Below are 20,154 nucleotides of genomic sequence, written 5' to 3'. Positions count from 1 at the left end.
AAAAAAGAAAAAAAAAAAAAAAGAAAAAAAAAAAGGAGAGAGGGATTTATTTCCTCTAGTTCAAGACTGACAAGGACACGGCTTAATCTAGGACAGGCACACTTGAAATCCTTGTGCTCTAAAAATAATTTATAGGGCAAATTTTTGCCACATTGGTATAAGCTGCCTTTGACTGGGATTGCATTGGCAGGGCTTTAGATTAAGCAGAATCATGGATGTAAATCAGGAGCGGCCCTGGGAACTTTCTTGGCATTGCACTCTTGTCACTGTGATCACTGGTCCAAATCAACAGCATCTCCATAAACCTGCGTGACATTGCATCAGGACCGGAGATCGTACCGGTATAAATCTAGAGAGCCGCTTGATTGTGGTATTAATTTTAAGGAGCAAATAAGGCAGAGATGACGGTGTTCAGAAAGTTCATCTCGGTTGCTTCATCCATCCTTCAGTCAAGAGCGACATCCCTGAATCCCCTCTGACCTGAGCGCTCGGAAAAGGCAGAGGGACAGGTTCTCCTTGGAAGGAAACACCTCGGCTTCAGCCGGGCCGCAGGGGAACCCCGAGGGGAGCACACCCACCCCGGGGGCATCACACCCACCCCGGGGGCATCACACCCACCCTGGGGGCAGAACACCCACCCCGGGGGCATCACACCCACCCTGGGGGCAGAACACCCACCCCGGGGGCATCACACCCACCCTGGGGGCAGCACACCCACCCTGGGGGCAGCACACCCACCCCGGGGGCATCACACCCACCCTGGGGGCAGCACACCCACCCTGGGGGCAGCACACCCACCCTGGGGGCAGCACACCCACCCCGGCACCCTCATGCACGGCCGAGCTGCGAGCGCCTGCAGTGGCTCCGCTCTGCGTGGTGGGATGCTTTAGATGCAGATGTTGTTCGCTGCCCCCTCCCGCCCCAGCAGCTCCCTGCGTGGGTGAAAGCAGTATTGATTAGACCGCCTTACGATTCCTAAGTAATTCTCGGCAGCCGACGCCGACGGCTTTGTTAATAGTCAAGAGACAGATAATGTGTGAACTGCCTTGACTGGAGATGGCAGCCAGAAGATGGGTGCTGCCTGCGCCAGAAACCAGCCCTGACTGCCGCCTGGCCTCCCCACCGCCCTGCCCGATGCTGCCTCTGCCTGGCCCCACGCTCACTGGGGCTTGGAGGGGGCTGCAGCTGGGGTTTGCCAGGAGAAACGATGAAACACCCATGTTCTGCCCTAAAACTAAAAGGTTTGGGGTCTGCAAGGTGCTCAGCATCCCAGCACCCCCCTCCTGCATCGGTGCCAGGGCTCCCCTTCATCTCCCTGACTTGAACTTCTTGGAGTCATAAAAAAAATGCTCCGCTCAGGCTTAATCTTCTCTCCGCTTAGGAAGTTGCCAACTTAAACCATTCAAAATGATAATCGGGGCGGTGGCAGTAAGTCAGCCCTGCGCCAGCACGTCGTTCTGCAACGCGGGCACGAGCGGACAGTGCTCCGCACGCAGGATTTATCACCCCGCGGAGTCCTTCGTCCCCAGCCTTGCAATCCCTAACGGCCGTGCAAAGGAGGAGCTCAGAAAGAGATTTAAGGCCTCCTGGCATGGCACGCCACGGTTGTGCTCCGGGTACAGGCTGCTCCATCTCCCTTCCCTTGGATTTGGTGCTGGTACAGCTGAAAATTGGGATAAGGGTGGATGAGAATGGCTTTTATTGACTGCAGTGGGAGTTGCATCCGCACGCACTTGGGTTGAGTCTGGTCTCAGCATTTTCGGCATCCCCGTGGCATCCCCGGCATCCCCATGGGAGTGATAAAGGGAGAAGAAAGTGCTGTGATGGGTCAGGTGAAGTCTCTGTTTCCAGCCTCTGGGCCCTGGTTTCATGACGGGATCGTGGCTGGTGCTGCCTTTAAGCCCGTTACAAAAACCAAATGGCAACGTGCACTTCTGCAGTCTCTTTAAAGGGGGAAAAAAAAAGCAGATTGCACCTTTAGACCTATTTCCTGTTAATCTGCCATTAAAATACCAGCCAGAGGACAAAAATAGAGGGGCCCATTCTTCATTTGGACAGCGGGGGGACATAAATTGCTCCACTGTTTAGGCTGAAACGAGGTCTTTGTCTGAGGCTGAGTGCTGGCCCCTGCTCCCTCCCCACTCCTGGCCGAGGGATGCCGAGGAGGGACCCGAGCAAAAGCCGCAGCCACCTTCCCCATCCTGTCCCTGCCAGGAGCCACCTCCATCCCTGCTGCGTCCACCCCCAGGAGAGCATGTAGGGGATGGAAAACAAGCCTGAGCCCTTGCTCGATTTGCTCACGCTTCTTGCAAATCTCCCTTTTTTTTTTTTTTTCTTCTCCTGTTAATGACATGTGTCTTCAGTTGGTCTTAATTTCAGTAAATGCACTTATTTTCTGCCTGCAAAGAGGATTTTGTGGCTGAAGGACTTCCCAAGTGACTGGCTCCGCTCCCTGCTCTGCCATATGTGAATTTGGGTGGGAGAGAGCACCCACCCTCCTCCCTGTATCGCCCGGGTCTCCCTGGAGGGTCCCAGTTCCCGCGGCCAGGACATCCCACGCAGGGATGCATCCCACGCAGGGATGCGGCCAGGCTGGAGACATTCCCCGAGCACTTTGTCAGCTGGCAGAGTGGTGCCACCTGAGCCGGCACGGAGCTGCAAATCAGGCTTGCCTTTTGCAGTATATACATATGGAATGAGGTTTATATATGAGGGGGAAAGAGCCTATAAAGAAGAGTTATGATGTCCAAGAGGAGCTGATTTATAGCACAGCAAACTTCAGGCTGTAGCTCAGTGTGGGGAATGACAGTCCCTGACAGGTGGCCATGAATAAATCCAAAAGTTTTCCTGCCTCCGGTAGTCGGTGGCCGAATACTTCGGCAGGTTAGAGAAACCTCCGCCTGCCATGCTTTTGAATAATCAAGAGGTGGGAAGGAGAGCGGGAGAGAACTGCCATGCTTCGGTGCGAAACGTTGGGCTTTCTCCTCTCTGTTTTAAACATTTCTCTCGTGACTGGTGAATGCTGAAGACGGCCAAGAGCAATTCTTGTGGCAATATGGTTTTTCTTTGCAACCACCCGTGCATAAAGTGCTTAATTAGGTCCCTGCATCAGCATCCATCGCTGCTGCCGCGACAGCCGGTGTCGCAGCCCGGCGCTTCCCCGGTGAGGCGGGTGTCAGCCTGTCCTGCGCTGCGGCTCCGGCTCCAGCTCCAATCCGTATGTGGGTGTCCGGTCCGCTGCCCGCTGCGGCTCCAACGTCTGCATTTGAAATTGCACGGAGAGGAGCCAGCCGGCTGTGCTGAGCGGAGCGCTGACGATGATGCACGAACCCATCAAACTCCCAGAGACCGGCAGTGTGTGCCAGGCGAGCACGCTGAGCTCTGCCGACAGGGCAAACCGCGAGTGAGCCAGAGCATCCGCCTCTTTCACGGGGCCAGAGCCGTTGCCCGTTGAAGGTTCGTCCCTTCCGTACGAGAGGTGTGGATCACCAGGCAGAGCTCCCTACCCACAGCCCTGCAGCTGAAGTCCACGGAAAAATGTCGTGCTGGGTTCATCTCACCTCGCCTCGGGGAGCCCCAGCGTGGACGGTCACACGGATGTCACCCGTGGAGCCCTCTGAGACGTGCAGAGCCCGAGGACACCACACTTTGTGTCCTTTGACCGTTTTGCTGTGAAATCAGAAACCCACGGGACCTCGTGGCCCGATTTCCGAATGAAAGGAGGCTCGTGCACGCCTCTGCCAGTGCGTTCCCCTCCCTCACAGATCGGTTTGCTCACCTGTTTCACCCAAATCGTGCCGAAAGGCTGCGAATCGCACGGATTTGGGGTTCCTAGGAAGACAGAGCTCCCGTAAGATGGGCACCTCCACAGGAATCCGGCTTTGCTGCTTGACCTGCTGATGGACACCTTGTCCCTGCAAGGCTCTACACCCAGAGGCGATGCTCCCCCAGCACCACCGGCGAGGCACCGCTCCCAGCACCCTCCCCACACCCCCCAGAGCCCCCAGCCCTGCCGGGGCTCTGCACAGCCCAACTCCTGCCCTCCTGGCTGCTGCCCACCCTGGCTGGCAGCCCCTGGCTCTTGTGAGAGCTGCAGAGCTACCCGTGTACGTCGGTCCTCCTTTTCCACCCGGGAAAAAAAGCCGTAAAGGAACAACCGGAGCCTTTTGTGGCTTTCCACGGGGTTGCCCTGAGCGTGCACCGAGGAGCTCGCCGTACGTACGGCGAACGGTCGTTCGCACAGCCCTGCCAGCGTGAGTTAATGCTTCCCGGGCGCTGCTGGTCCTTCTGCGCCGGGGAGTCATCTCATGCACGCCTGGCGCATCCCGGACTCAGCAGATTGACAGTGCGTGCAGGGATGATGCTTCCCGGGCAAATCCCTTTTGCTGCTTGCGTACTAAATCACGCGCAAACTCCCGTCTGAGGAGCCCCAGAGAGGAATCGGATGCTCTTGTGTCTCGGAAGATGGGTACATGGGAGGCAGGATGCTCCTGACTCCGGTTCAGCCACTTCAAGTGCTCATAAAGTACTGCAGGCAGCAGAGGAACACCAGCAGTGCCGTTAGCCGAACGCGATCTCAACCTTTCTGAGAACCTGCGTGCCGACAAGAAGTTTAATTGCCGGCGTTGCGAAGCCGGGGCCGGGCACAAATGCCTGGTGCTGATGTTTTTTCAGCTCATAGTATCAACAGATTTATTTGCTTGTAAACCCTCCCGTAGTGGAGACAAGGGGTTTTGTGGGCACATAAAGCAGAATTCACAACAATTCGACGCATCCCAGGTGTCTGAGCAGCTAGACCTTCTCTCCCCTCCCCTGGTTCCCATCCTGCTCAGGTCCACATGTCACTAACAGCACGGCCGTACTGTTATCACATCAGCGCTCCTCCAAATGTCAGGGTCAGCATCACCAAAGAGCCAAATTATTTCTGGTTCACTCCAGCCCCGAGATGCAGAACCGGCCCCACCAGCAACCCCTTGCCGGCTCTGGCTCTCGGCACCTCGCGCCGGCGCTCCACGGGGCTCTCTCCCCAGCAAAGGCAAGTGACTAATTAACTCCTGTACGTTGCCGTAATTGCACAGCTTGCTAGCTTCATTCACCGCATCGCTTTGGATGTGATTAATTTTTTGCTTATGAAAGGTGAAGCCACGCACAGCCCCGGTTGCTGCAGCCCCCTCCCACCCCACTCAGTAAGTCAGCGGCGTGGCAGCTTCTCTCCACTTCACCGCCTGCCAGGGACTGCATTCGTTAGAGGTGAAAGTACAGTTTAATTTCTAAAACCACCCAGCCGTGGCTGCAGCGTATGAATTAGGCTGATAATGAAATATCCATGCTGAATATTTGATGAAGAGGAGAGCTGCCGATCAGTGCCCGGCAGCAGCTTTCGCTTGAGCTCGATCTAATTGTTCCCAAATATCTGAAGAACCATTTTGCAAAGTTTGTGAAGGGGAAGATCCTTGATTCTTTGCAAACATAATGCTCTTTAGTTCCGATTAACGTTACGATCCTTGCTGCCAAAAGAGCCCATTCATTTCAGTGAGCAAACAAGAGAGGGGAGCAGAAGGGACTCTGGGCTGATAGCCTGCAAATAATGTTTTCCGTTTGCTAGGTCTTTCCAGCTTAGAATGGCATTAAAAAGGGGCGGGGGGGGGGAGAAGAAGCATTTTTCAAAACTTCGCTTCTCAATTTATTGCATGGCATCCTGCAGCAAAGAGCACAATGAAATAGGTCCTTGTTATCTCTCCCCCCAAAAAAGAGACAAGCTGTACAGGAGAAATAGATAATTTCTATCTGGTTTTTTTATATGCTTCATAAAATGCATTGTTGCAGGCATGTAAAATATATGTGGCCTGTATAAATATGTTTAAAGACATAATTTTTAAAATGCTCTGCTGGAATTATCTGGCAAAGATCCCGCAGCACACGGGAGGCTCCGCAGCAGCATCGCCTGGGGCTGGCGGGGTCCCTTCCACCACGGGGCAGCTCAGCCCCCGCACCCATCACAAGCACAGGCTGAGCCCCAGCCCGGCCGCATCCTGCACCTCTCCTTTTCTCCCCTTCCGCAACCTCAGCGAAGCGCCAGGGCCGGGGCTGTGGCTCATTCCCATGCAGCTCCAGGTACGGCACCAACTCGGCAGCTCAGCAAATGAGCTAGTGAAAACTGTTTTATCTATTGATCTATCCACCCTGCCAGCGAGCCAGCAGCAGCGAAGCAGCCACTCCATCACCGAGCGGAGCTGCGCGGGCTGCTCGGTCGCTCCGGCTCCCCCATCCTTCTTTTTTGAGCAAATAAAGAGGTGGGGAGATGAACGCGCCCCACGCATCCCTCGCTCCTCGCATCCCAGCCCACGAGCGGGGTGTGCTGGCACTGCTTGGCACTGCGGGTGACCCGGACGGGGCCAGAGATGCCATTTCCAGTTTTTCTCCAGGATTTCTGCGCAGAAACAGCCGATGGCCGGGGGGAAATGATCTCCTCCTCTTTCCTACGACCGCTGGAGCTGTTTTATGGACCAGCTGTCTCCATCCCTGGGAAGGAGCCCCTGCCCACCGCAGCACACATGGGAACCCCCCCTCCATCCCCCTGCACCCCCCCTGCAGCCTCCTGGGGGACACGAGCCACCCCTCCACCCCCCCCCAGTCACCCCAATAAACCGTATTCCCTGGGAGGTTTCCAGGGTGGTTTGGGGGGTTGTTCCAAATTACAATATGTGAATAAGAAAGTGGAAGAAAAAGTCTTTTTCGAGCCAAAGTCGAACGGAGAAAATACTGCGCTATGCGAAAGAGATAAGGAGAAGAGCTGTTTATTCCCTCGGTGGCACGAGGCCTGCCTTTGAAGCAGATAAATCTTTGCTGGTAATACAGTACTTAAACCAGAACTGACACCTTTTTATATCAATTGCTGAGAATTGCCTTTGTGAGGCTCTGATATAAAGGCTGCCTTGGCTGTAGCTTGCATACCAATTTCTCTCCAACCTGTTGGTTAACCTGTCTGCTCTGCCCCGCGCCGTGCCTCGGCGTCTCCGGCTGCTGGCTCCGTGCTTGGGAGCTGTGAGACTCTGAAATGCCTCCGGAAATCTTGCCTTTGGTCCCTTATTCTGCCCCAAAACACCCACTGAATTTTTAAAGAAGCGTTTCACCTTTTGGGGCGCTGATTTTCCATCCGTAGTTGCGTTTACACTCTCTTGGCAGCGATGCAAGCACCTGGGCAAGGGCAATGGGGAAGCAATGGAGTGTACATTTATATAGGGATATATTGCATCCCCGTGAGCCCCCAGCCCCGCCGCACCCACCTCGAGCCGTGGCCGAGCACTCCCCATTGGGAATGCCATGGCATCGTCCCCGGGGACCGGTGGCTGCAGGAGAATGGCAGAGGAGGTGAAGGAAATCCTGAAAGGATGGAGAATCCATGAGGGATTTGAAGACCAAAACTCAACCTGAGACGTGGAGGTTTGGAGCTGAGCCATCGTGAGCGTGGCGCTGACACATGATGCAAAAGCTTTTTCATCAAGGAAATAATAATAATTAAAAAAAAACTCTCAGGGTGAAATAGCAGCCACAATCACTGCCGGGAGCTCTGCCGTGCGTATCCCCAGCCGGGGCAGCTGGCGGGTCCCATCCTGCTCTCCCTTTAGCTGGCTTTATGCTGGCGTGGCAGCACCGTGCTCGCTGAAGTGTCTCCTAATTTACACCCAGAAGGTGCAGAGTGGGGTCCGGTACGTTTTGGCAGCTACCCTGTCCACCTAGAGCTTACTTGCTTACGCATCTGCTATCACACTGTAGAATTAACATTAAGCATCATACAGCAGACACACGTTTAATTTAGATGATTATACTATTACACAACACAATTTTAAGTGCTACAAGCTCCTGAGAGAACCCAAAAAAGAAAAAAAAATCCCCTCCGAAATCATATGATGGCTGAGAAATCCTGTAACAAACCGCAATCCACAGCATAATAAATAGTGTAGTTAAAAGTACTTAACACTGCTAAATACCTGATTTCATTCTGATCAGGGACACAGTTCAGTTCGAGCAGGAGAGAGATGATTTGGAACTTCGTAAGACTCTTACTGCCAACCGGCTGGGTTGCCTTTTTTTGGGGACATGGTGAAAAGATATGAAATTCAGAAGAGCTGGGGAAAAAAAAAACCAGATCAGATATTGTTATTTTAATTTTTTTTTTTCCAAACCCTAAGATGACCACGCTGAGGGCTGTCTCGCACAGGAGAGCCTGGAAAGTGCCAAGGACTTGAGCAAAGCCTCGAGGTGTTTTACCACGCGGAGGGCAGGAGATGTTCAGGAGCTGTGGCCACACTGTGCCGTGACAGTAGTTAGACATCAATCACGCCAGCGCGTGGCTGCTAACGCCGCAGACAGCCAGCGAAGTGTCCTTGGAGGTGTCGGAGGAGCACAGCATAAGCAGGCGAGGGGGGCAGCGGAGAGGAGCTTTCTCCATCAGGCTGCTCTGGGCGACGATTTCCCTCTGCTCCCTACGGCGAGCGAAGCTGGGGAGGGATTTGGCAGCTCTGCCTTCCCGCAGACATCTATAACGCTCTCCAGCTCCGAACCCCCAGCTCCCCAGATGTGCTGCTGTCGCAGGCTGCTCCGCCACAGCTGGACCTGCATCTGCGGGTCCCCACGGGGCTGCGACCGCTGCGCGGCTCTCCTGGGCTCTCCGGCGAGGGAAGGGCCGATACAACAGCTGATGCTTTATTAATAAATAGTCTTATTTGTGTTTCAAGGCTGCTTATGTAATTGCGGTATTACCTTAGATATTTTCCTTATAACCCTTACCCGGCACTGCTCACCCGAAGATGTCAAGAAGGGATGATAATTAAAGATTTGTAAAACCTTCTGAGCCAAATATTCTTTGCTCTCCTCTACGCACGAGCTCAAGACCGAGAGCGGAGAGGTCCTGAATGCTAAAAGCACCAGGGGACGGAAAGCCATTTTCAGTATGCAAGAACTCTATGCATTTTATTGATTTTCCAGCCCGGGACTGAACCTGCACCATCGCGCATTCCCCACCAGCCCCTCTCGTGTTAACCGGCGCGCACAGAGCTCGCAGCAGCCCGTGCAGCATCCCCTGCCCAGCACAAACAGCAGCCAAAGCAGAAGGAGGAACCAACCCGTTAATGCTTCTCCGTGATTAACTGCCGCGCTGGTAATTAGCTGAAGGAGGTCAGAGCCTGAACCGTAGCTGGAATCATTTTTGATGAGCCTGATGGTTCATGTACTCGTAAAACCTTGACAGGGTACAAGTGTGGTGCGGATGAGTTGACTTATCCCCCCGCAGGTTTCCCAGGCAAAGGCAGCTTTAGAGCGACCGGATTTGATTATTCCAGCTAATATTTTCCCACTCCCCGTTAATTATGATGATTAGAGTTAATTACTGCTGATTAGAATTAGATTTATGAGCGGGTGTGTCATGAGAATCTGGCCGGGGGGGGACGGGGGTCACCCATGCACGAGTCCAGCCCTCGCTGGCACAAGGACCTGCCGAGCTGCTCCCACCTCGGGGCTGGGGCTCAGCCGCCACTTTCGGAGCTTTTCTGCCCCTTCCCTGCGTGACTTTGGGCAAATCCTTTAAAGCCTTTCCCCCGCCCAGCACTGCTCTCCCTGCCCGTGCCCCTGCCCAGCTCTTCGGGCGTGAGCCGTGCATCTGGCTGCCCGACGGCGGGCGCGCACCCTCCCTTTTACATCTCTGGAAGATGCCGTCATGTAAATAGCAGTGAGGGCCGAGCTGGAAGGTCAGCAAAGTGCAAACCAGTGCAAAATAGTTGAAAGCGCACGATGGCAAATCCTTACTTGGCGGCTGCTAGGGGCGACAGCTGAATTGAGAGTTTGGAGCAGGAACCCGAGTTTCTGCACTTGTGCAGTGGGGTTGCACTACACCACAACCAACCAACAGCAGTTGATTTTCTCCTGAATTGTCCTAATTTACGTTGCTGCCTCCCTTCCCTACCTGTGGCGAGGACATCGCGGTGTTAAGGTGCTGCAGGTGACCACCGGCACGTTCCCTGTCCCGCCGTGGTGTGACAGAAAGGGAATAAAGTGGCACAATACTAAAAAGACTGAGCGCGTGATGCCGCCGAGGTGAGGATGCTTTTCCCGCGGCGCACACCCCGCCTGATTTAGGGGCTGTTAGAGGATAGAGGCACGGCAGTGTCATCTGCAGGGACAAAGGACATATGCTGCTAAATAAAGTTGCTATTATCCCCGTGCAGAAGGAGGGAGGGATGGGTGCCCAGGGAGAGGCAAGGAGAGGAAGAGAGATCGAACAGGTAGTAAATTTTCAGAATTGCCCCCAAAAAGCGTACCTACTAAGTAAATCCAATAGAGTGGGCTGTCTGTCTACATATAATGTATTCCTTATTAATAATGTAGCCATGATAGAGCCTTTTATTGATCTTCAATATATAAATCTAACCTCCCTATGAATAAAAAATGTAATAAGATCTTGGAAATAGACTAAATAATAGCACATGAACCCTAAATGACAGGGATAAATTGCTGCGCTGGGGAAATTGCTAATGGATGGCAGCCTGTGCCGCTTGCCCGGGACGCTGCTGGCGACAGCCAAGAGTTGGGCGATGACGCCGGCATGAAACATCTTGGCTGTCCCCGTGCACTGGGTGACAGCAGGATGGGGACCGGGCTTCGAGGCTGGTCTCCGCTGCTCAGCTCAGAAATCAGAGGGGGGCTTGAACGGCTCTTTAAAAAAACCCAGGATCTGGTCAGGAATCCCCTTCCCTGCTCTTTTCCGCTCCGTCCTTCGCACGGCAGTCACCCGAGTGCCAGCACAGTCCCTTTAGGTGTTTATTAGAGATGCTCAGGAGTTAGCGAGCGTAGGCACAGGCTTTGATGCGTGCTCTGTGCTTGCTCTAGCATCTGCCCCTCTCCCCTCCCCGCTATTTTAACACCTAATAGAAAACCCAGCCCAAGCCACCACATGTCTCCTGGTTTTATGTTAAAGCCATAAAGGGGCTGAAGTCGTATATTGGTCTGCCTGTGCTCAAAACTTCGTCTATATTGCAGAAAATAATCTGTTTGTGTTTCTCAGCCCTGTCGCATGAGAAACTCCTCGAACAGAAATGGCATTTGTGCCCCTGTTTGTCCTGAACACCTGGAAGGTGTCGCCCAGTTTCCCCTCTGCAGCTGCAGAATGGGGATAACGGGTTTTGCCACGTCTGTAAGGAGCGTGGAGGGATCTCGTAATAGGTCTCTCTCTCTCTGGATAATATACAACATTAGTATTCACATGTCATGGACGAACTTTTTCACAGCTCTCCCTTTTACTTCATGAAATAACCCCTTTTAGTGTTTAACTTTGCTCAGAAAGAATTATATCCGCAGAAACACTGGCTGTGCAACTTTCTTAATAGCAGCTGTCAGCATGGTCAGGCATCCTTTGCAGCCGAGACGAGATGCGCAGTAATAACAACATCAATAATATCTACCTCTGACAGAGTGCTTTTTTTGTCAGTAGATTTCAAAATATTTTAAAAGACGATCCCATTTACGAGACGGAAAGAGAAATACCGATGGGAAGGAGGCGCAGGCAGGCGAGGGGCCGCGGAGCTTTACCCTCGGGACCCCAGGTCGCGGGGTGCATGGGGAGCCCCGCTACCACCCCAAGCACCCACAGCTGGGATGCAGAGAGGACTGGGTGAATCCTGGCCCGGAGTGTTAACACTGACAGATTATTCCCATTAATATGAAGACAATTACACCGGCTAACGCAAGGAGCGCAGCTCATTAGCCGGCTGGCAGGGTTGCAGAGCTCGCCGGGGACCCGAGCGCGTTAAAAGGGATATTACCGGTGTGTAACCGCATCGCTTGTCTGATCGCATTCACCGCGGGCCAGCCCGGGCTGCAAGAGGCACACGGTGGTCCCCCACCTTTTCACCCCTCCGCCCAGCGCGTTTCCCCAAGCTGGCGACCTGCAGCGGGGGGTGACAAGGGACACGACACGGCCCCAGCCATCCCTGAGCGGGGAGAGGACTGGAGATGGGCTTCCAACGGCCCAGGAATGTGGGAGAGGGTGAGAAACGGAGATGACAACAGTGCTTTGGAAAGAGCCCTGGGGTGGGGGGGGGCTGAGGCGAGAGGGGAGTGGTGACACATCCCAGATCTCCGGCTGGAGTCGGGGGATGCCAATCTTCCTCCCGTCTCACCCAAAACGTTCATGCAGAAGAGCAATGCGCATGGGGGAAACCAGAGAATATTTGTCATCTCTTTGCCAAGTGAGTGACTCTCGCCTGCGCCGCGGTGATTACTGTGGTTATAAAGTGACTCACACGGCTGCTATTAAATCTGTTCGTTAACAGCGCTGTCGTGGCAGGCAACTTTGGGCTATGGCTATGTCAAACCCCATTGATCAGCCTATCTGCTTCAGATATGAGAAATCCAGAAGCTGCAGGAAAATACAGTGGTTTTTTGTCTCTGGCAGGCGCAGACGTACCTGCTGCACCAGCTGCGGCGGGTCTGGGAGTGCCCGAGTGGAGCCGGGAGCTGAAGGACCAGCGAGAGCTGCAGGATGGGATGGAGATCCCCAACTCTGATCTGGAGGTGGGTTTCATCCCCTCCACACCTCTTCCGCGCTTTTGCAGGGGCTACGCGACGAGTTTCCCCCACCTCCCCGCAGCCATCGGCATAAAGCTGTGTTCGACAGCTGCCGTGCTCCATCCCGGCAGGATCCGGCCGCGCTTCAACGCCGGATGATGGATCCCATTGCACAACGTCTGCTGCGAAGAGCGCTGGGATCCTTTGGGATGAAGCGCGGTATATAAACGTGACGGATGATTACGGTCAATGCATTTGGGTCTACTCACTGCAGGACTATTGCGTGCGTGCGATTGCCAAGCCAGTTGCAGAAACACGCCTCTCTGTAGCTACAGGGGGATTTTAGTAGCTGAGAAACCCTCTGGATGGTGATATTGCTCCAGAGCCACAATGGTTTCTCTTTGCAACATGCAGCGTTACCTGTTCGGTGCTAAAAACGCTTGAAGTAGGTATCGTTCCCGTGCACATGGCCCTGGCCAGGACGGCCTTGCTGTAGCATCTCCGGCAGTTGCTATAGCAGCACGGGTGAAAGGCAGAGATGCCTCGAGTGCGGTACAATGAAGGACAGGATGAGGCGGGGGGGGATCTTTGCGAAACAGAGAGCTGCCAGCTCAAATAAGTAATAAAACCAAGCAAGAGCCAGTGTTAGAGCAAAGCACGAGGCTGGGGGAAGGTCAAGAGGGAGCAAGGGCGGGGAGATGCCGTGATCCCCACGGGATCTGGCATACTGGGGTGCTTGGGGGGAGGAGGTTGCAGAGGTGATTCTGGAGGGTCCCGGCCTCCCAACAGAAGAAATGCATGCCAGAAAAAAAAATCCACATGTCAGGAAAGGGCAACTCTGCAGCCAAAACCCAGGTCCTCTTTCCAAAATTGTGGCCGCTACCTGCTGATGCGCCTTTGATGTGCCACCCGCGACGTCCCTCACCCCGCCACAGCAGCTCTGCCAATGCGCTGTGCATCAGGCAGCTGCCAAGCCCCGACGTATGGCAGCGGGGAGCCGGCTCCCCATCGAACGAGCCCCCCCCGGGGCGGGCAGCAACACGCCGCTGGCTCCCCCCATGCTGCAATCAATAGTGTTTGTTCAGCGCGGGGAGTGACAGCTCATTTTGCGGGACAGGTTGGCTTCACAATTGCTTGCTCGAGAGGAAACCTGATATGAAACAATAGGCTGGAGTGGGTTTTTTTGGGAGCAAAACAGTTTATTCTAATTCCAGCCTGTGCCTCGCTCGGTGCATCTTTTTTCCCTCTCTCTTCTTTTCTTCCTCATCTTTATTCCCATTTTCCAGCATTCTGAGTCATGGCAGCACGCAGGCAAGCCCCTGGCCTCCATGCCAGGGCTATCGCTTGCCTCCGCACCGAGCAGCAGGATGGGGGGGGGGGGAAGGAGAGATTTGGGGGAGAGATTTGGGGATACGTGCGCCTGCACAGCACCGCAGGACTAACCCACTGTTGGGCACGTGAACATCCTGCAGGCAGCATGCAGGCAGAGCAGGCAGCACACACCTTGTCCTGCCAGACCGCAGCACCTTGGCCCCGCCGTTGCAGACACTATCTGCGTGCTTCGGTTTTCCTCTTGCTAAAGTGGCCAATATAATGCCCAAAGCACAGAGCAGCGGGGGGGATTCCATTTATAGAGAGGTTCAAGGTCCCTGGATAAAAGATAGCTAATCGCTGAGGGAAACAGCCTGCCTCACAAGACTTGGAGAAAAACCTTTTCACACACAGGGGGGGAAAAGAAATAAGATATCGAGCTTTTATGGAAGTCTTTCTGTGGCTCCGAAACAAAACCTGAGCCCATGGCTTTGCTGTCTGCATCTCCTGCTCCGGTTTGCAATGAGACTCCAGCATCTGCTGGCGCTCGGAGCATCCTGCCCGTGGAAAGCCAGGGAGGCTTCCCTCTGCGAGGCTGAGCAGGGAAAAGGGAAGCAGCAAGGGAAAACAGTTGCGCTTACTGGGCAGCTAGCAACAAAGATGTATGTTAAACACATGGAAATAAGAACAAATAGTAGGGACGTGAAGGCAAATATTGAGCAGGGTCCAGCACTGAGACTAAACAAACAGTGGGAAATGAGAAGCTCGTTGAAATGAGATGAGCAGCGGGAATATGAAAAATGCTGGGAATTAAACCAACAAGCGAATCCAGGCAGTGCCGTGCAGCGTGCCCAAGCCCATCACCCTGCATCTGGGCCGCCGGCGCCCGCGGGCGAGACCCGACGCCGGGGCGCAGTGCAGAGGGCATCCCCGATGCCTCTGTCTCCGGCTTGGGTTGCTTAATTCCCCGGCCATGCACAGCCCCAGTCTTGCAAAGACTTAAACACATGCTTAATGCTATGAATAACCCCGTCTAATGTCTCCGGTGAAGCCATCCAGTTCCGCATGGGCGTAAGTGATTGCAGGATCAGAGCTTAATTCTATTGAGCGTTTTGGATACAGCTTGCTTGAAAGAGTCTGAACAATAATTCTGCATTGTCCCCATTACAACCCAGAAATTCAAGAGAGTTCATTCCCTGATTTAAATCAGCTATGTTATTTGAATGAAGCAGGCAATTTATTTTCAATTCCTTTTCTAGATTTTCCCCGTCTCTTTTTTTTTTTCTTTTTTTTTCTTCTTTTTTTTTTTTCCTATCCGCTGACAAAGTAGCATTTATTTCCCGGGGAGTTAAAAAGAGGGGAAGCTGGGTGGGCTGTGCAGGAGCTAACCATGCAACACCTACATTGTCATTACATTTACCAAGTTGGTTCTGCCACAGAGGAATTACATCCTTAGGAAAAAAAAAAAAAAAAAAGCTGTTGCTGTGGGGTGGCTGGTGGAAATGTCTGTGTGAAATGATGCTCCCTCGGGTTTTTGATGAACCGGGCAGCTCTAGCCAGGACAGCCAGGGCTGGGCAGGAATCCCCATCCGCACGTGTCGTGGCTTCCAGTAAAACCTGTTAAACCGAACCAATCAGCTGGATTTCTCTGTGATTTTTTTAATACAAATGAGGTCCCTGATCCTCCAAAGACTTACGCACCTGCTTAACTTCGCACCCTGCGAAGAATTCCAGTGATGCTCAGTGCAGAAAATTAAATACTCAAGTATAGCTTTGCTTGATCGGAGTCAGGCAACAAAAAGTTAAAGCATTATTTTCCCTTATATCATAGATTCAAGCATCAAAGGCTGTTTCACCAGCCTCCCAGGAAATAGCGAGTCCTGAATGTCAGGCATGGGCACACTAGATTTAAACAAAGCATCAGAGAAAAAAAAAAAATAAGGCTGGAAGAGACCTCAAAAAGATTATTTAGCCCAGTTTGTCCTTCGTCCCTCGCTGCGATTAGAAAATTTGTCATAACGCCCAGCCCCAAACTTTCCTTGCCACAATTTAAGGCTGTGATGTCGTATCCTACCTACAGGGGATATGGAAAATAAGCAATTAAGAAATGTGAATGTCAAAGTTGGGACTATTTTTAGTTTGAAATTTAAATAAAAGAAAGGATTTGAATATAGCGGTTTGATTTGCCACAGTTTCATCTAACTTCTTATCCAACTTTAACTTCTTCCTCTTTTCCCCAATTACTTTTTGAGAGATTAATTTAAAAGACAACGTTAGGGAATAGAAAAGGCGTACGCGTTTATTTACCAGTCGAATGAAACTATAGGATAAATATTTAGAGACACGAAGCAAAGGAGAATGATAAGGCACCAGCTTTTCAGGAGCAGCCACAAAAGATGCACGGAATGAAAACATGCTCACAATAGCAGAATACAGGAAAAGGCTAAAACAATTAGTACATCAGCCACAAAAGAATACCGGTTTCTTTCGCAAAGGTAATGTTACGAGCTATTGTTCCCCAAGGCTTCTTTCTTTGGAGACTATTCTGTCACCAGACTAACTTTTCCCTGAAAACAACTGCTCCATCCTTTTTCTGGGCCAATTTTCCCCAAAGTGCTGCCTATTGGGGTAAGACGTAAAAGCTCAGCACCGGGGGAGGCTGTGCACGGGCTCTGCAGAGATTCAGCACAGATTCCTGCACCGACACCGGCTTATCAAGCGACCTTGCCGCGTCACTTATCTTCATCCTGCAAATGAGGGATGCGAGAGCGTCGCGGCCCCCCCGAGGAGCCTCTCCCGTTTATTTATAACCCCCTTTATAGGAAGGAGGTGCCGGTTCTCGTTTCGTGCAGTATCTAACACAATAGAGTGCTGATCTGAGTTAGTCCCCTAGATGCTACCAGCACGTAAATAATGGTAAAAATAACCTACACAGAGAGAATCGATAGACTTAGAGCCTGGGGAACCCATTTCAACCCTGAATAAATTCCAGACAGGGTTGCTTTACCAATTGATTGTCCCCACCAAGCAACGCATCCATCACTGGCAGCAATCTGGGATTGGGGATGGAGTTAACCTCGGAATATTCGCTCCTCTTCTGGGGTGGCTCAGGAGATCCTGGGATATGCACAAGCAGCACGAGCGAGACCTGCTCCTCTCCGTGCTGTGCTGCATCGTGAGCCGCTGGATGCCCGGGGTGGGGGGATGCTGCTGGAAGGAGCTCAAGGCTCGGCTGGGACAAAAACCTCCTGTCCCAGAAGGATCCGCAGAGCCCAGGGGTGACGGATGCAAAAATATGACAGAGCCCTCATGCCTTGCTCAGTGGATCAGGACCAGCCTCTCCGTCATACGAGCGCTAAATCTAACCCACCAAAATTAATAAAATCCCCCCCAAAGTTAGGAAAGGAGCAGAGCTGGCTTTGCAACCACCCAGTAGTAACGATAAAACCAAAGCTAGCCCTAAGCCCGGGTGTGCAAACGATCCCGACATCTCCAGCTCCCTGTTTTTCATTTCCTTTGAAAACACCCAGTGTGCACAAAATACATAGAAATGTAATCCAGCTCAGTGACTCAGGTCATTGCATCGTGCATCCATGGACACCCTTTCAATTTTTTTGTTTCAAGCATATTGGGTACAAATTGCTGGGGTACAGTCAGCTGCTTAGACTCAGGGAAATTTTACAGCGGGAGCGAAACAGAGAGCAGGAAGCAAGGGGAGCTGAAATAGAAAAACTGCTGAAAAGCCTCCTGTACTTGTCAGGAGTATTAACTTAGGATGATGTAGGGGAAACAACTAAGTGGTTTTTGTGTCAGCTACACTGAATCAAACTTGTTCAAATATATGCAGGTATGTGTTCAGTGAAGAATATAACCTATCTCCGGAATGGAAAGCAGGCTCTTAGTTGGAAGAGGGTGGGTTTTTTTTATGTTTAGCAAATATGAAGAAAGCTGTGAATAAATTAGATTAGGTGTGACGGGGGGAAACACGAGGCGGGGGCTGCTGAGCCGTCCTGAGCTGCAGCAGGGTGGGGATGGGGGCAACAGGGGAGGCAGAGCGGGGCAGCGCAGGGACCCCCGAGCAGAGCTGGCAGCAGGAGCGGGGCTGGACCAGGAGAAAGGGAAACCCACCGCGAGCGAGGTGCCGTCCCCGTGAGCAGGAGCCCAGGGGGACGGGCAGCGGGGCAGGATGCCCGGGTTTGTCACCAGGCGCATCTCTCTCCTGCACCACTCAGCGCTCTGTCATGGGCACCCAGCACATGGCTTTGCAGTGCTACCAGCTGCTGCAGACATTAATTCATTAATATCTGTGACACGCCATGTCCTGGGGGTGATAAAGATGTAAGAAGCATCGATTACAATTATCACTTTCTTTTTATCCTGTGATGACTGAGTGTGCTACCCGACAGAGGTGAGCTCCAAGCCGGGGCACGCACACCGCTCTGGGGGTAGGAGAGAAAGAGGTTTTAGCATAAAAGCTGGCCAAAGTGAGAACTTCTTTCCCTGGCAGATTGATCACCCACACAACTGAGGCCACTGCTGAGCCCAAATGCATCTCTGAAGGCTTAGGGACGGGAGAGGCAGAGCAACACATCAGTGCCACCCACACCCACGCCGAGGGATGCGGCAGCGTGGGGACCCTTTGGGCCCCCCCCAGCCTGGCATTAGCCCTGAGCTGGTTTTTTTTTTACACCATCCTGCAGCTCATCCCAGCCCCCTCCATCCCTCACCCAGCTGCGCGGTGCCGCAGGCAGCCCCGTTTCTGGGCGATTTGGGGCGAGTGAGCTCTCCCTCCTCTCTCCTCCATGGTTTGGGGACTCTGTTGTGCTGCAGAGGAGCAGAGGAAGGGGAAGGGACGGTACCTGCTGACCTTCCCCCCCATCCCAGGCACCCAAACCCCCAGAAGGGAGAGGTAGCCTGCCCTGCCGCTTCGGCTCTCCCTCAGCTGCAACGCGCCCCGCTTGTACCTCCGTACACGCACATATAAGCACGTGTATTTACGCAGGGTGGAGGCACAATGCAAAGCCAGGAGCATGGCCGTTTCAGGAGAGCAGATCAGCTAGCCAAAAGTTCCCCTTCTAGCTGATTTCTAGAGTGTGTTACAGATAAGGCTGGGGTGATGCCAGCAGCCAAGCTTAAAAAGCCCGTCTCTGCCGCTTCAGCCGCAGCCTGGAAGATGGATGGCAAAGTGCCCGAGTGCTTTCGGGGGGTTTTGACACAGCAGTGGGGCATCGGAGCCGCTTTTCCTTCCTGTACGACTGCAGTTTAGTGTCTCCCTCCAGGGCACTCCTGTAAGAGTTAGTGGCAGTGACAGGGCATCCTGGAGGAGCTTCTAGAGGAGCCCTGAAGCCATCCCAAAGCTGCTCGTCCCGACGGCGTGCTCTTTATCCTGCAGGATGAGTACATTCCTCGCCTTCATCTCCTTTCTGGTTGGCTTGCCATGAAATCCTCTGAGTGTCTATTTGTTTGTTTTTTTTTTTTTTAAAGCATGTGTTTTGCAAATGAATGAACTGAGGGCAATTATTAAGGTGAAGAAATAATTGTAGTGGAAGATTCAAAGCGGAGCAACATGACCACGGACAGCTTCTTCTGGGAGGGAAGCCAACGGGGTCTGGCTTTTGCTTCCCAGCAGTTAAATCTCAAGGTTTGCTGTGCTTTCCATACCGTGGATCCCTTTCTGCTGTATGATGCCTCATGGATGCTCATCCTCAAGACTTTTCCACTTTCTGATCTAGTCCCCACCACGAAACATCTTCAAACCCAGGGGAAATTTGATTCAGGCGCTTAACTCCGCAGCTCAGGTCAATATTTCTTAGCCTTCCCAGTCTGAACCCTTCCTTACCCTTTCCCAGTGCCCCGTCTGCTGTTATTTGCTTCAGCAAAGGAAAAATGGGAATTAATGGTCTCTTGCCTGTGCAGGCTGCATTCCCAGGCTCCTGCCTGCTCCCCCCGCCCGAGATGTGTCTGTTGGGAGTGGGCAGCAAGCAAAGAGCTGCTGGAAATCGCCTTCTGGCCTTAAGGAAATTGTCTTCCCGGAGCGCACAGGGAAGCTCCGGCTCATCGCTGCTCCCCGTGGGATGCCCTGGCTGGAAGGGCATCGCCTGGGTTTGCCCCTCGCTGCAATCCCTGCGTGGGAAATAGGTCTCTGCCACACTCACCGGTGGGTACCGAGTGATGCTGCTTGCCAGGATGATGAAACCATCCACTCCAGACAAACCTCCACAGGGGACAAGTGCTCTCCTCTTCCTCACCAAGTGGTTTTGTGGGGGTTTTTTAACTTATAGT

General features: G+C 52.9%; 1 long non-coding RNA gene across 1 annotated transcript in view; it reads right to left on the bottom strand.

Annotated features, from left to right (window-relative positions):
- Positions 1-1,119: 1,119 nt before the first annotated feature.
- Positions 1,120-20,154, bottom strand: part of LOC142598266 (uncharacterized) — a 128,166-nt gene continuing 109,131 nt past the window's right edge. Inside the window, exons 3-4 of the long non-coding RNA XR_012832554.1 lie at positions 7,992-8,129; positions 1,120-1,943 (exon numbers count right to left, since the gene is read on the bottom strand). This is a non-coding gene — a long non-coding RNA (uncharacterized LOC142598266). The remainder of the gene's footprint in view (positions 1,944-7,991; positions 8,130-20,154) is intronic.

Source organism: Balearica regulorum, chromosome 27, assembly GCF_011004875.1.
Source record: "Balearica regulorum gibbericeps isolate bBalReg1 chromosome 27, bBalReg1.pri, whole genome shotgun sequence".
Classification (NCBI taxonomy): Eukaryota; Metazoa; Chordata; class Aves; order Gruiformes; family Gruidae; genus Balearica; species Balearica regulorum.
The sequence above is the reverse complement of the archived record's forward strand: the minus strand, read 5'-3'. Positions and strand labels throughout refer to the sequence as shown.